The sequence below is a fragment of the Triturus cristatus genome, chromosome 4_2 (assembly GCF_964204655.1).
Source record: "Triturus cristatus chromosome 4_2, aTriCri1.1, whole genome shotgun sequence".
Taxonomy (NCBI): Eukaryota; Metazoa; Chordata; class Amphibia; order Caudata; family Salamandridae; genus Triturus; species Triturus cristatus.
Genome location: NC_140586.1, coordinates 674,068,312 through 674,085,086, shown reverse-complemented (window position 1 = coordinate 674,085,086; position 16,775 = coordinate 674,068,312). Strand labels below are relative to the sequence as shown.

The 16,775-nt window shown below is 45.6% G+C and overlaps 1 protein-coding gene across 2 annotated transcripts in view; it reads left to right on the top strand.

Annotated features, from left to right (window-relative positions):
• The window catches only part of FGGY (FGGY carbohydrate kinase domain containing), a 2,161,252-nt gene that overhangs the window by 1,743,135 nt on the left and 401,342 nt on the right, over positions 1-16,775 (top strand). The gene's annotated exons all lie outside the window — the stretch shown is intronic.

Genomic DNA, 16,775 nt, shown 5'->3' with positions numbered 1-16,775 from the left:
AGCTTGCTTACCCTTTCACCAGGCCAGAAGAACCCAACCTACTACTGCCTGCTCACCGGACCACGCATCACTGGGCAGACCCCCTCCCTGGCGCCTATCGGTATCCCGGGGTCCCGATGTTAACTTCTCTTTTCCATTGACAGCACCCGGATTTCCCTCCTAGGAAATAAAAATACATTGTGGGAAGAAATGAGCAACAACTGGGGGTACTGCTTGTATTTGTATTCCCCCCATTTTCCCAAATGTGCATGCGCAGTTTAACAGTCAGACACCCTTTGAGTAAATCTCAAACCATATCTAGGGTGAAAGTGGGCCATGGGAAAGTTGTCAACACCCACAAACTCACAAGGTGTTGTTCACCAAATGTCTATGGCATTCACTCTCTGTAACAGACACTACTCACCAGTAGTACCAAATGTACTCTGACGTAATATTTTGCCATACAGGTATAATACGTTCTGCAAGTAAATTGATTTAAAGTAGTAATTCACATTATCGGAATTGCAAAAATGAGTATGCACATTTAAATGAAACCATTTGTGCATCTATGATTAACTTAGCTGTGCAAATAGATGTGTAAATTGGGCCCTTAGACTATAAACCTTTGTAGTCTGTCACTACTTCGAACTATTTTTTTCAAAAAAATATTATTGTTTACCTATTTTGGTATGTGATGCAGAGTGGGCCTACTTTTCATGCCTTGTAGCATTTACCACCATTGTTTATTTCCTGCCAGCCATTTGGTACACCACCTTGCCCATCAACAAGTTCCCTTTTGGGAGGTATTTGCAGCCTAGCCACCTTTGCTTTTTAGATGTTTGTGTGTCAGTTTTTTCATCACTGATCTTCACTGCCTTCTCAGTAGAAACCTTTTGTTGGGCAAAGCAATGAGGAAGAAGGCACTTCAATCGACTTCACTCCAAGGGATAAGCACAGCAATCCTCTGCTCATCTCACAGGATACCAGATTACTTCTTACCCTGGGCAAACTCACAACCCTTCCAGACAGTCACAGCAATGCAATGCTAACATGCTCTACGCACTGCTTAATTTGTAACTAAAAACGTGCCGGTGCCCAAAGCTCTCCTCTGAAACACGCGGCTGCTGCAATTAAACTTGTGAGCACAGAATACTGAGGAAGTGTAATCCTAAAGCCATCTCGGGCCTCTTTAATCCATTTGCAGTCACTCCCTGCCCCTTCAGCTCACTCTTGCAGCTTTCTGCTTACTCCCGTTATGACGCTTTTCCCTCTTTCTGTTCCTCTATCTTTCCCATATGTGTCTTTGCTCGCAGTAAATGCCTGATGCAGAAAAATAAAGCCGTCCCCCAAAAATAAATGCTGGTTCCCCAACCACCGGCTCAAATTAAGTACTGACTCTGTGCCGCATTCCTCTTTGCTGCACTACAAGCTAACTCTGGTGATCAGGTGTTGGCACCAAAACATTCCCAGCATATTTCACACTACAATTAACCATTCTTCCAACCAAGCCACCCCTCTGCTACTAGGCTTCAGCGCCTCATCAGAGGTACCAAGCACTATAGGTTAATGTAACTTCTATACTATACTTAGAGGAGAGGGTATCTCACAATTAAACGTGTACTTTGCATTTTTGAAGTATTGTTATACATTATGTGAGTCTAGTCTGTGGTTCTCTTCAAGAAGAGATATGAAATAACCTTTTTTTCAAGGGTGTTTTGCTTATATTTGTAGCACGCTAGACACAACAGGCCACAGGAAAGTACAAGATGCTTGCATAACTCAGTGGAACTGTTCCCAAACTGATGTACTTTATGCTTCTGATTTATGTTAATTGAAATAATATATACAGAGCAGCAACTACATAGCCTGTTCCATTTGCATGCAAAGGTTTCCTGAAATCTTGATTGTAAGAACCAGGTAGGGGTTTCCAAGGGGGTCTCGAGGCACACAGGTGTTACTGAGACCCAGCCATGAGATTTGAGTCCATGTACAACCGATGTCCTGGGTCCAGCCACAAACTACCACAAAGTGCATAAATTCACATAACACTGTACAGCAGACCATGTATTGTATTTTCACAAAAAAGGGATGTCCAAATTGAAATAATATTCATGGTACACCCTGAGAGTATTCCAACCAGTGACGCAGTGTAGACCAATATCAATTTAAATTCTTACGTCTTTATGCAGTCGATTCTTCTACTTCTTAGTTTTTCTGATCCTCCATGTTGACGTGTTTTGACCTACAACATTCAGACCTCCTCAGGACAAAATGCAGGGAAGTGCAGTATTCCAATCCTAGTAAGTCAAATGGATATTCCACCCTGCCTGTAGTAGCACCTGGAACTGGCATATAATTACAGGCGAGAGTATACTTGCCCATTACTTTGTACAACCTGATCATTGGGGCACCGCAATGTTATCTCAATTATAGCTAGCGGGATTAGTCTCGCTTACGGTTGTAGCGCTCCTATACGTAGTTCTTCCCATGGCCTTCACCATCAAATGAGTGGTGTTGTGATGTATCTTTATGCACTATGTGGTGCTACTTTAAGAAATGGTGTGGAAAAATTGATAAATGATTCATTATTGAAATTCTCCCATGGTTCGTAATATATCAAGTATGCAAAAGCAATACTTGTGAAGTGGTTTCTTGAATACAATGATTAATAGTAATAGATTCTCCATAGCGACTTATTCCACTGTTGTTGTGCAAAAGACATATCATGAATCTACCCCTATAGAGAAACCACCTTTTTTCATTTTGATATATTCAGTATTCAGGTTCACATAGGGTCATTTGGGTGCTCCTATATAACGGTATGTTCCTCCAAGCAGAAGCAGCTGTTCCAGAGACGCTGCAGTCATATGGAGCAGCATTCATAGTTCACGATGCAGTTCAGCCGCTAAGTGAAACCTCCTGTCCGAACCAATGTGTTCAACCCACCTGCACATCCTGATGCAAGCTCACAGGAGTATCTAGGGGGACTGAGCGTCCCAAGAGCCGCCTTCGAGGATTCCTGGTACATGATTGAACAGTGATCCAAAGAACCTTGAGCAGGGTACCCACAGATACCCTCTTTAGTCATGTTTGGGTCTGCTCCTTCATTGTTCCTTCCGTCAGTCCACACTGGCCGCCTCTTCAGTTGCTCCGCCACCCTGGAGGATGCCAAAAAATATCTGTGGCCTGATATTGGGATCAGGGACACGTTCTACAGTAGCAGGGAGCTCACAATTGCTCAGGACAGCACCTATCATGTCCTTGGTACAAGTAGGCAATTTGTTCAGTAGCCAGGCTGCTCTTCCGCACAGCTCCTCCACCAGGCAGCGATAGCCAGACCTCTTCCCCTGGACAGATTCTTTCAGGGAACCTCCAGCACCTGTGTGTCAGAAGGTCAGGAAGACTCCTTCACCGAGGCAGACCCACAGCGTCTCCCAGTAAATAATTGCAGACTTTTTCGGGTGATATTCCCCTCACCACTGGTTCTCAAGAACACCAGCCCTTGATCTTAGAGGTTTCCCCAACATCCTTTGTGGTGTTGCCTACACTCGTCAGTTAAATGTAATAGAACAGTGGCAGTTTCAATCTTTCTATTACACTCCTTTCTCAAACATGGTTTGTGTATTGCACATGTGCTAGTTGTGAAACTAGTTTAAGGCTTTCCATCACTTTGTCTACCCCTCTTTCTCCAGGCCACGCACATGTGTTTTTTACCTGGTGACAGTAGGCAGCAGGCGATGACGATTGGAATCTCCACCTGGAGAAACCCACAGCACAAGCCCAAAGAGAAGAGAAGCCTTCACATCTGATGCCTATGATCAAAGTCTCTGAGAGAGGCTATCCCTGCACGTCAGAGGAGAATATTGTCTCCACAATCCTCACATCCTCCACCTATTCCCTCAGCCTGACAAAGGCAGCACCAAAAGGCAGTACACAACAAAAAGTCACTCCGCAGGTCTAAACTGAGCCTTCTCTCCTCCTCCCACACTTCAGGGCCTGGAGCCAAACGAAAGCCTCAGAAATGCTATCAATATACATCGTTGGTGTCGCTGGTTACTTCTAATCTTCATCTTGTACAGCATAATTGCAGTGGCAATTCAAAATGGATTCCACTGACTAACAGTTATACAATGCATACTCTCCACTGGCTCAGTTTACCATCTACTTATATGACATAAAAACCCAACACAGATACACTCCACTGGCACATAGTACCAGCTACTAATATTACATAAATCTGCAACACAGGCACAAAGGGAGGAGCAAAGGACGCAGTCACATAAGACTTGGGCAGAAAGTGCCAAATCAGCAATGTGCTGCCACCACTGCCGTACTCATATCAGCTGACAAAGATATGCATGGTGCACCATTCCACACCCCAGAGCCCCTCCCTTGGATGCTTTTATATGAATTATGCTCTTTTCTACAACATGTACACATGACAGTTGTGCATGCTGAGGCCAGAAAAGTCAACAATATAGTAGAGACTTTCTTCATGGTAACATGGGGCTGCAGTGCCTGCCTGCAAATCCATGCAGTTTATATTCACATCCCAACACTGATTGTCAGGGATCCTGGAGCAAGCCCTCATTTGATTGACTTGAAAAAAGAAAATACACCTAGATAGATAACATGGAAGATCTGGATGAATCCACTCATGAAACAAACAAAGGATCTTAAAGGTCATTCTTGCTTCAATTAAGGGTTGTTTCTATAGTCTTTGTGATATGGTTGGACTTTCCAAGTGCCCCCGCTTTCTACTGGTAACGTGAACCCTCTGGAGTGTCTTATATGCATCTTTTTTCAGATGGTGAAGGTCTTCACCCCAAACTCTGATTTCAGCACTTTTAAGTGTACATTTATGGAACCCAGAGTCAAATAGAATCTTTAGATCAGTGTGAAATTTCTGGGACCTACTGGGACGTAGTTTGTAGACCAGATTATAATTTGTATGGCTTTTCACCATTAGGAGGTTTAGAGGGCGCTAGAAAGTATGAATTCAACTTACTCCTATTACCTACCATTCTGACTCAATATTAAGCCTGTTTCTTCTAGTATGTGTTTTTTATCTTTTTTGCTCTTTTCCAAGGTTTTTCCTGGTAAGGCTGTCTGTTCCCACTTTTTTTTTTCTCGTAGGGTAACCCAGTCATCTCCCTCTTCATTGCTGGTCTCTTTCCTTGCCCCCTGAATCTGGGTCTGTGTTTGTATAGTTTGTGTAACACTGCCAGGAGCGCTCTTTGAACCCTACCTCTGGTCCGGTCTGCCTCACTTCTCCCTGCCTGGTTCTCCACCCCCTCTCAGCCCTTCTCTGTAATTGTATGTCTGTTGTGCTTTCTGCCCCACTTTCACCCTACTGCTCTGGTCCTGTGCCCTGGACTATTCCAGTGTCTGCTCTACCACAGTTTGCAATATTGTAGCAGGCAAATCACTGTACGTGATGTTGTGACATACAGTATGTATTTTGGTATCTTTGCTACATGTGCTTTATTTACATTAATATCTGAGTCTACGTCCGGCAGTTATGTGTTATTTATTTTTTCCTAAAATGGTGAGGAAGAGTTTTTTTTAAAACAATGCACAACAGTTTTATAAAATTGTATTTCCTCCAATCAGGACTTCTGTCTCTCCAACTTGGCTTTATCTACCTCTGATTCTGGCGCTGTCAGAGGCCGTTCTACACAGGCTATGAACCTTACCAAACTATTTCATGTGCATGACCCGGTTCTCAGTTCTGTTAGGTCATCACATGCACAGAGGCACCCCCAAAAAAAATCTATTTCAACTGTGTTGAAGGCAATACCTAATTAGTCTTTAGATTTTAAAGCTATAAAAATGCATTTGATACTCACTGTCTTGGATTATAGCCAGGCATGAGTTGCAAAGCCGGAGCTGGTTTAAATCTGTATGAGTAATAGAGATTAAAGCCATCTTTTAAAAAGAAGACACTGTCGAAATCCTGGTGCATTTTAGTAGAATATCCTGCTAAGACCCTTGCTGTCTTTTTCAGTTTATTGAGACAATGGATCGGCTTATGTTGACGTCAGATTTATTAACCTCAATGATAACTTACTCAGTGACTGAAATCAGAGTTTGGGTGAACTAGTAAAAAACTGAGTTCCAGTACTTTGTGTTAATGTTCAGTGGTGGCTCCTCCACTAAGGCGGAGGAGCGTCGCCCCACTGCTCATGGAGCAGTGTAAACGAAAAAATAAAATGATGATAACTGAAGTTATTATCATTTTATTTTTTGTATCGTCAGGCTAGGACTGGGGCGGGGCTTGGCTCCCCTGACATTGGGGAGGGTGAGTGATTGTGCACTCTGTAAAGTGCGCATGAATGTTTGACCGGCCCACTCGGTCCGGCCAAACAGTCATAAGCACTTCGCATATTCTCCATGCAGCCTGTGTTACAGCCTTAGGGAGAACATGCCCAGGCCCCCATTCCCCAGCTGAGCACCAAACCACGGAGCTCAGACCAATCACAGCTCTTCATTGCAGCATTGTGATTGGCTCGGGGGAGCCTGGGTGTCTCCCGGAAGAGACTCGCTTGACGCAGGAGAGACAGAGGAAAGACGTGGCTAGATCAGGTAAGTGATTATTTTTTTTTATAAACCCCCCTGCCCCAGGCCTCCCCCTGTACCTTACCGGCCGTCACTGTTAATGGTTGTCAATTTTCATTAATTTTTACAGGTCTGATCATTGATTTTTTTTAAAGCTTTACATTTCAGTTTTACCTGCATTAAACATTGCATCAATTTAGAAATCAATCACAGAATGCAGGAAGCAGTAAAGGGTGGGCAACACCCAAGGTCTTAATAAGCAATCACATGCCAGTCGCATATCCATGCCAGTCGATGACAGACATTTACCCAATTCCCACCCAGAGGCAAGCCATTATTTGGAGCCTTCACTGTCCTCACTACCCGGTGCAGCCCCAGGGGATAAGAGACTATCTGCTAGGTCTCGCCACACAATGATATCCTCCTCCCCTCTACCATCATTACTGCTAAGCTTCATGTGGGCCTCCTCCACTAATGACCATGAAGTACTTAACAAAAATCCCAAGGGCCACACTTACCGATGGCCCGCGATATCTTTTCTTAATAATAGTCAGTTGGCAACAGAGAAGGTTCAAACGTTTTATTGGCCAAAGCAAACTCTACATAGAGGAGCCTCGTCGATCCTCACCCATCAGGTGCGCCGAGGAAGACTGCTGGCTCCTTGACAAAACCACACTTATATACATAACGGATTCAGCATACAAAGCCTTACAAGTGGAAAAATACCAGTTAGTCCATGGGCTCCTGAATGAGCTCATACAGTGTTCAGTTTCAGCCTTACACAAAGGGTTGCTATCTATACAGAGGAGGTCGGCAGGGTGACTCCCTTTTCGTCCCATGGCCTGAAGGAATTTTGCTTGATACTCCCTACAGCAGATGTGACCTTGGGCCTCGGCCATAAATACAACTAACCTGTCTCTGGGCTGGTACGAACTAAATCATGGAGATGGTAGGCAAAGGAAACCACGTGATCTGAAAACGTGGTCTATCACAAACCAAGATGGCCACAGTATGGTTTTTCGGCCCTTTTTGTCGTGCAATGAACAAGTGAAAAGACATAACGCGTCTTCCAGAGCATGTCTCATGGTTATGTGATCAGAATACCGTCATAGATACATTGTGCTAACTTTACATGGTGTGAATAAACAGAACAAATAATTTTAATCCTTCAGATCGGCCCTTTTAGCACAATGTAGCTAACATACCAAATTAATCTTCAAAGATGCCTTCATCTATCTGCATCATGTTGTATAATTCCTTCTGCACTAACTGAGTGTCTATCTTTGCTGGGTTTGGTTTAGATTCGGAAAGGGCAAGATGAAGTCGATTAGCACAATAAGAACAGCAGGCAGGTCCACATTGTATGCAGACACAACAGGTGAAAAGGAAACCTGTTATACCTAAAAGGATCATGAATATTTTCCATCCCCAAGTGGTAAGGAGACCCAAAAACCAGCTAGAAATGGACCAGGTACCGGTATCTGTATGAATTTCAGATGCTAATCGGTGCAGTTTTTGAATGGCTAAATGCACCGAGGGGGCGGAGTCAGGTATATACACACAGCAAGAACTGCCAATCACTCTGCATGCTCCTCCACGATCAGCTAAGATAACGTCTAAAACCATACGGTTTTGAAGAGTTACAAGCCTGGTCGCTTGAAGCTCAACAGTTATGTTAGTTAGTATTCCAGCAGTGATATTCACTACTCCCTCTACTACTCTAGATAATCTTCTGATTTCTTTACTAGTCAAAATAGGTCCCCATATGGGCAGGACTCCTTTCATTATGTCAACAAAGTGTTGTGCAGTGGTATCGGTCTGATCAGTAGCATCCCCCTTAGTAGCTCTTTTTTCTAAACTCCGCCGGTTCAGTGAATGGGGCTTATGATAGTCAGAAGGGGCTATATAGACTGGTGGGTATAGGAAAGACAAATAGCATCTACCTGACCATCCTCTAGGGAGCCATGTATATGCATTTTCCCCCCGCATACAAAATACACATTCGGAGGAGTAAGTATTGGTGGGCTACTGAATGTTCGCAATCTGTACGTATAATTGCATTTACTAAAACCAACTGGTAGATGACCAGTACCATGTATACAAAAGGAAGACGACGCATTCAATACAGGGACCGGAATGACCCTAAAATCTGACACATTTCGTTCCTAAAAATATTTAAAATACTCAGTGAAATTGAAAGACATGAAATCTAATACTTCATCCCTGAACCAAGTGTCATTCTCATATTCAGTATACTCATTCATGCAAGCAGTTGGATCCAGAGTACCATCTGTACCATCTTCATTCGGAGTGAATCCTTGATGTACTTCTATATATGCTAGAATCATTTCATAATCCTTTTCTGAAAATCTGTGCCCATCAACAGTATAGTGCATATATATCATTGACAGTAACTTAAACCAGGCTTCACAACTGCCTAGACATGACAAGGGCATTGAAATAAAAAGGTCATGTTTGTGCATAACCGAGGGAAGGAGGCCACGACCCAGCAATTTGTAGCATTAGTCGAGCTGTGGGTCTGGTGCAACATCTCAATAAAGGCATTATTTACATATGTCTGACGATGTCTTTCCTTATGCGGGCCGAAAGTATGGAAACGATGCTCTTCAGGAACAGGAGTAGAAGTTATAAGGGTGTACACAGGGTGACGAAATTCTAAATAAATGAACACACCTAAACATATCACCAGTGATACAGCTATTATAGTTATAAATACTATCTTGATACGCAAACTCCAAGTAGAGAACATTGGCATATACGGGTACAAAGGACGTGGTACTACAGGTCGCTCCTCTTCGGGAACGAAGCGAGCAAAAGGATACATTCTTACTAAAAGTTCAAATATAATCTAAGGGGAATAGGTCTACTTGCAGTCCAACCTGCCAGAGGGTGCTTCTTTCCTGTGTCCATTTCAGAGCCTCACAGGCAGACTCCTATTGTTCATAAAAAGAAAATATAAAGGGAAAAATACAAAAACTTCTCGCGTTGGAGTTGTACTTGACACAGCTCTTACTAAAGGACTCCACCTGGGCCCTCCTTAACTAATCAATGTCTCTATCTTCCTTCTGAACAGAGCTTACTGAAAGTTCCGAGCTCTCAACTAGTTCAGTCCAGTGTTTTTTTTTTTATGATACCAGGATTCACTCAAGTCTTTCTTCTCTTTCTCTAGACTGAACTTGGTATCTTTGTTTTTTGTCGGGGCCGCAGGTTATAGCGAACATGACCAGGTGTTCTGGGATCAGGAAAAAGAGTAGGCACAGTAGGATCAAACAAAATACTGGATGTGTGCTCTTTCTGATCAGATGCAGTATTCCCGGGAGCAGAACTGATAGTTGAGCCAGCTGCTGCAGAGATTTCTGAACTCACAGCACCCTCCTCTCGCCCGTTCACTTCTCCTCGGGCTTCAGAGAAAGGTAAATCCTCAATGGGCTGTTCACCTTCATGCACTACCCCATCACTCTGATCCCGCTGGTCATCCGGTAATGGGAGAGGAATTCTTTTTAGGTGTGACACATGGATCCAGTGCCGCTTCCCTTCAACTTTAACTTTAACTTGGAAAGGAGTATCTGATGGGGTTTGGTCCATCGTGGATCCAGACTCGATTTTCGCTGATAGTTCCGGATCAAGACCCACTGTCCAGGTTCAATACGATGTCCAGGACCCTCTGGCAGCGGCTGCAATACTGCTGATATCTGTTTGTGAATGGAACGAAGATCTTTAGTTAATGCGTAAAGATAATCTGTCAACATAGGGTACTCAATATCTCTAAAGGATTTCGGTCTCGGTACACCCCAATATTAGCGGGCCTACCGAAAATCACCTCGTACGGTGATATTCTAGAACGGGAATGAGGAGTTGTTCTTACAGACAACAAAGCTAAGGGTAAGAGATCAGGCCATTTCAACCCGGTGGTCTCTTGCAATTTTGCCAATTTCAACTTTAGAATCCCATTATACTTCTCTACCAACCCCGCTGATTGAGGGTGGCGAGCAGCGTGAAATTTCTGCTTAATAGATAAGCCTTTACAAATATGTTCAATAAGGTCGGCATTAAAATGCTTTCCGTTGTCACTCCAGATCACGCGTGGCAAACCATAACGAGGAAAAAATTCCTTTACTAGAGCTTTGGCTGTGGCTAGAGCGGTATTCTCCTTGGTGGGGTATGCCTCCACCCATTTACTGAACGCACAAACCACTACTAGGACATATTTGAGATTGTTGACCCGTTCTAACTGAATGAAGTCCATTTGTAACACTTCAAAGGGTAAGGTAGGAGGCGCAAAATTACCTTTCAGAACAGGGACACTACCTCCTGGATTATGCTGTAGACAGATCATACAGTTCTGGACCAAATGTGTTGCGGTCTTATTGATATTGGTATTATACCACACAGGATCTAGTACCGCACAAATACCTTTAATACCTATATGCGCAGGACCATGTGCCATGGATACTATTACATTCACAAATGCATTTGGCAGTAACCATCTGCATTTTTCTGACAGGTCAATCCAACATCCATTTTCGTCTAGTTTCCCTATCTGCTCTTGCCAATGTACTAGTTCTTCAGGGGTCACATCTTGTTGTATTTCTCTAACACTATCCATGGTGCTATTGAATATTTCTGTGTCTACCATTCCTCTGGATGAACTGGTTACGAACATAGAGGTGGTGTTAGACTGGGCAGTTTCTTTGGCGATTCTGTCAGCAAATGAATTTTCTTTGCCTACAGCATCGGTCACAGCTTTATGGGCGCTACATTTAACAACAGCAATTTCTTTTGGCAAAGTCAGAGCAGTCAACAATATCAGAACCAACGGGCCATTCCTTATTTTCTGACCATGCGAAGTAAGGAAACCTCTTTCTGCCCATAACCTACCAAAGCTATGTGCTACACCGAAAGCATATTGACTATCGGTATAGACATTTACTCTCAAACCTTCACTCAATTCACAAGCTCGAAGCAAGGCTACGAATTCTGCCGCCTGGGCAGATTGATAAGGCACTTTAGCTGTTTCGACTACAGTCTGGAGAGTGGTGATCGCATAGGCGGATGTGGTAGTGCCATTCGGTAACTTAAAACATGAGCCATCGACATATAACTCCCCTTGTGGTTCAGATAAGGGAGTGTCTGTCAGGTCTATCCGTCCCTTCGTTTCTTCCTCTGTCCGAAATATACAATCATGTATGTCCTGATTTTGCTCTTCCGAAGGGAGGGGTAGTAACGTGGCAGGATTCAGAGTGGCACATCTTTTAATAGTGATGTGGGGTGCAAACAGGGTCAAATCATACCCTGTAAGACGCGCACTAGTTAAGTGTTGAGTCTTGGTCCTGTTTAATAATACATCCACAGCGTGAGGCACCATTACTGTGAGGTCAGTATTCAGGACGAGCACTTCTGATTGTCGAATTGCCACCGCAACAGCAGCCGTGGCCCTTAGACAACTGGGAAGTGGGTAACTTGCAGAAACTTTGGGCTACTCCACACCGTCTGACCGGCATATCGTCCTGTGCTGACCGAGGGACTCACCTCCTTGCCCAGCTACCGCTGTCACAGCCAATCTGCACCAGCCGCAGGACGCATTGAGGACTACGGCCCCCAAGCTCCTCAGCGGCGGAAGCCCGCCCGCGTCAGCATCGCGCCCGGAGGCGCTTCAAATTGCGGACTTCCCCGGCAGAGCGGGTGTAACTTGCAGAAACTTTGGGCTACTCCACACCGTCTGACCGGCATATCGTCCTGTGCTGACCGAGGGACTCACCTCCTTGCCCAGCTACCGCTGTCACAGCCAATCTGCACCAGCCGCAGGACGCATTGAGGACTACGGCCCCCAAGCTCCTCAGCGGCGGAAGACCGCCAGCATCAGCATCGCGCCCGGAGGCGCTTCAAATTGCGGACTTCCCCGGCAGAGCGGATGTAACTTGCAGAAACTTTGGGCTACTCCACACCGTCTGACCGGCATATCGTCCTGTGCTGACCGAGGGACTCACCTCCTTGCCCAGCTACCGCTGTCACAGCCAATCTGCACCAGCCGCAGGACGCATTGAGGACTACGGCCCCCAAGCTCCTCAGCGGCGGAAGCCCGCCCGCGTCAGCATCGCGCCCGGAGGCGCTTCAAATTGCGGACTTCCCCCGCAACGCGGGACGCGCACGGGCTGTCTGTGGCCGTCCGGGGCTGGTAGAGGCTGGGCTGGGCCCCCCACTAGCTCGTCTGCCCCACATCAGGTACTGCTGTTGATGTATGTCGATAAGTGCTTAATGATGTGGACTTGGACTGTGGTTGCGTTTATTGGACATTATCTGGACCTTGTCTGCGGTAGCCGCCCTATCCTTTTTCGTTTGTCTGTAGTTGGGACCCCCTCTTGCCATTTGCCTATTTCTCCTTCCTATTCCATAGTATCCCTCGTAACTTGTTGCCCTACTACCTGTCAGGGGGTTGGTTTGTTTGAATTCACTAAACGCCTGTACTAGCGATGTCAACTCGCTCTGGTAAAAGTCTGAGGGGGAGTGAGGGGGGTATGGCTGGCACTATGGACCAGTTCATTACCCGTGTGGCCAATGTTATCGATAAAGAAATCACCATGGCCGAGCTGCGGCTATCTCGAAGCCCATTTGGTGATAGACGATCTTCGATGGGCCCGATTGCCTTGATACCCTCCCCGGAGCGATCATTGGACCCGCTCCTCCCTGTCCCCTCCTCCTTGGATCACCCTCGTGTGGCGGCCTTGAGAGCCAATATAGAAGGGCTGGACAATTTGACGGCTATGGCACTCAATGCCCAAAACCATGTGGCCTCTGTCCCGGCAGCAACCAAGTCAGCCATCTCTATTTCGTACCCAGCTGACCCTATTACCCACCCAATGCCGCCCTCCCCGGCGGCTTTTGTGGTGCAGGCAGAAACCCATCCAGCCCCCCCCAAAGAGGAGAAGATCTGCCATTATACGGAAAAGTAGATTGTCCAAAAACTGTAGAAACCTGAGGAGGGTGGGTGTCAAGAGGGGCAATTTCAATAATGTAGTAGGGGGGGACCCTAGCCTATTGCAGGAAGAAAGAGAAGAGGGCACTACCGAGGGGCTTGTGACCTCTGTTTCCAATAATCAGACTGCTGATAGTGTAGCGACCCTTTCCTTAGATTCTCACCTAATTACAAAAATGGAGGAAATAATGAAATCTCTACTCCTACCAGTATTAGATAAAATTAGAGGGCTATCCGAGCGAGTGGATAAAATGGAGCAGACAACTTTAGATAATTTTTTCTCATTAAAATCATTCATAAAATTGCAGCTAAGATCGAGGGACGATGGTCTAGGGGGTGGACTCGTTAGTAGGGTAATGTCTACTGTTCAGCACAGTTCAGCTACCACAGTTGATAATCTTCCGGTTGCATTGGAAGCGTCTAATCGGAACCTGTACTCTACTGTGCTGGCGGTAGGTACTATAAGTAACCCTGCTCACCCCTTTCCTAAGCCTGTAGAGAAACTTAAGTCCCCCAAGACTACCTCCAATATCTTAAGCAAAAAGAAGGCATGCCCCCCTGCCCCGGTCTCTACAGATGAGGAAATCCCTACTACTTTAGCCATCCCTCCAGTAGCTCATAGTGTACTTGAGATCCCAACTTCTAAACCAGCTGAAACTGCAAAGGCCCATGTGTTGCAGTCAGATGAGGGCATTTTTCGTGGGAGGGAACATAACATAAATCTCCCCCCTGAGTGTCAGCCCTATGTAGTTGTGTTGACTGGGGTACCTGTGCTTAGCCCAGGCAAGCGTGAGCCTTATATTGAATTATTTAACAAGACCTTATTTTGGCTTAAAGAGAACAGACCTTTGCCCGAGTTCTGGGAGGGCCGGATCATTCACGTACGTAGAGTTGGATGGATTGGTACCAGGAAAAAATCTATAAGTGGGGACTGTATCTTAGTGAACTTTGAAGATCCAAGGATCGTTAGCTATATATGTAGAGGACCTATGAATGATCATAGCTTAATAGATAGCAGGGGTTCAATTGGCATTTGTGACCTTAGTTATTTTAACCCCCAAATTCCCCCCGCAAGGCAACCCGGAATCGATATGTGGGAGGGTTGGGACAGTAGAACTCGCGGTTGTATCTCTAAATTTAGTCTATTCAACAATATCGCGAGTCAGCCGCAGGGTCGATTTTGGCATGGTTGTTGACAGGTAATTTGTCTTGTACGGAAGTTGCATATTGAAGTTTCCGGGGAGTTACAAACTGACAACTTACCCCCTGGAGAGCAGCAGGTGAGCTCTTCCATTACCACCCTTTCCTCTTTATTGACTCCTAGGGGATGCTTACAGGTGCCGCCCCAGCTTAGTAGGGACCTGCCGGTTGAAGGCTTTCAAACTCCTCATGCTGTGGCAACACCCGTCGTTGAAATGGACATTGCCATTGATAATACCCCTTCTAAAAGGACTCTAACATTGGGGCAGGGAGGGGTTCTCAGTACGCCTCTGAGGGTAGCTAGCTGGAATATAGCCGGTCTAGCTCGGAATATAAGTATCCCTGATTGGAATACATTTATCGAATCCCTTGGGATTTGTTTGTTCCAGGAAACTTGGTGCCTGGAACCACAGCATAAGCTGGGTTATACCACCTACTTCGTACCAGCTGTTCGACCAAACGGAGGTAAGGGGCGTCCCTCCGGAGGTTTGTTAATATGGGTAAACATCTCCCTGCGATAGTCCATTAAATGTATAGCCACTAACTCACCGGACCTCCAGAGACTATCATTGAGAGGCCCGTGTGGAGGAGGAGTGCTCGAAATATTTAATATATATGTTAGAGGCACTAGGGGTGGTCTTTCCACTCTCTCCCCAACCGGCATTGACGAAGAACTCAAGAGTTGTGGTCCAGACTCCCTCGTCTTATTAGCTGGGGATTTTAATTGCACATTTGAACCGCTTGCTGCGGACGATGTGCTGGGCACCAGCGACGACGATGTAAGGAGAGGTATCCCGCCGTTGTCAATTGCTCCAATCAGGAGATGGAGCCAAAATGCAATTGATCTTAATGTCCTCTGCTTGGAGCATGGTCTTAGAGCAACCAACGGCAGATCCAAATCAGATTTAATGGGGGCACATACGTTCAATAGAATAGGTCATTCCTCTAGGATTGACTATATTATGTTGAACTTTCGTTTGTGGTCTTTCCTGGTGGACATGGAGGTCCGGCCATACATTGACAGTGACCATAACCCTTTATCTTTGTCTTTGTCTCCTCTTTGGAAGGGTAGCTCCCCTCCCCCAATTCCACATGTGTGGAAATCAACACATGAAGTGTGTCCCTCCAATTGTGGCAGGCGCCTGAAATGGAAGAACATTATTGGTAATGAGGGTAAGATGCTGGAGGTACAATCTATTATGGCCAATATTACACCTCTCATCGATTCTCCAACTTTCAGTGCGCAGGAGGTTTCCGCAGTTTTTGCACAAACTACGAAGGCTTTGGGTGAGCTATTCGTTACCCACAATGCGGGAAAAGGGGTCAACAAGAGAGGCGGTAGGAAGGCCTCTGCTGGGTGGTTCTCATCTGCATGCCGAGCGGCTAAATGGGATCTACTAAAGGCAGTAAAATCTAAGAATAGAGTCCTGGTCTGTGCCGCAAGGGGAAATTATAGGAGGGCCCTAACAAAGGCAAAAGCAGAATGGGATGACCAGTTCTGGTGTGACCTGAAGGCCGCTAGCTTCAGGAAGGATGCAAAGGGTTTTTGGGACCTATTAAGAACTAGGGAGAAACCTGTGGACACAATGATTACTTGTAATGTACCTGAGTGTGCATGGGTTGCCCACTTCTCCCAACTTTATTCAATGGCCCCGGATGTGGGAGAAAGTTTGATAGCACGACACCCTTATGCATCTTCCCAGCCCAAGGACGAGCTTCTGTTTACACCTAAGGAAGTGGTGGGGGCGATTAACAGCCTTGTGCCCAATAAAGCAGCAGGTCCGGACGGCATACCAGGAGATTTGTTACACATTAACCCGGAAGAATGGGGAAAACTTATCTCCGCCCTACTGAACTCCAGTCTTGAAGGGGCAACTTTCCTGACCTCATGGAAGGGGGCTGAGGTCGTTCCAATCTTTAAGAAAGGTTGTCGGAATGACCCAGCCAGTTACCGCCCAATAAGCCTCTTAGACACCTCACAAAAGGTGGCTGGTAAAGTGGTCTTGGCCAGGATATTGCAGTGGGTAGAGGAAAAGGGCATTCT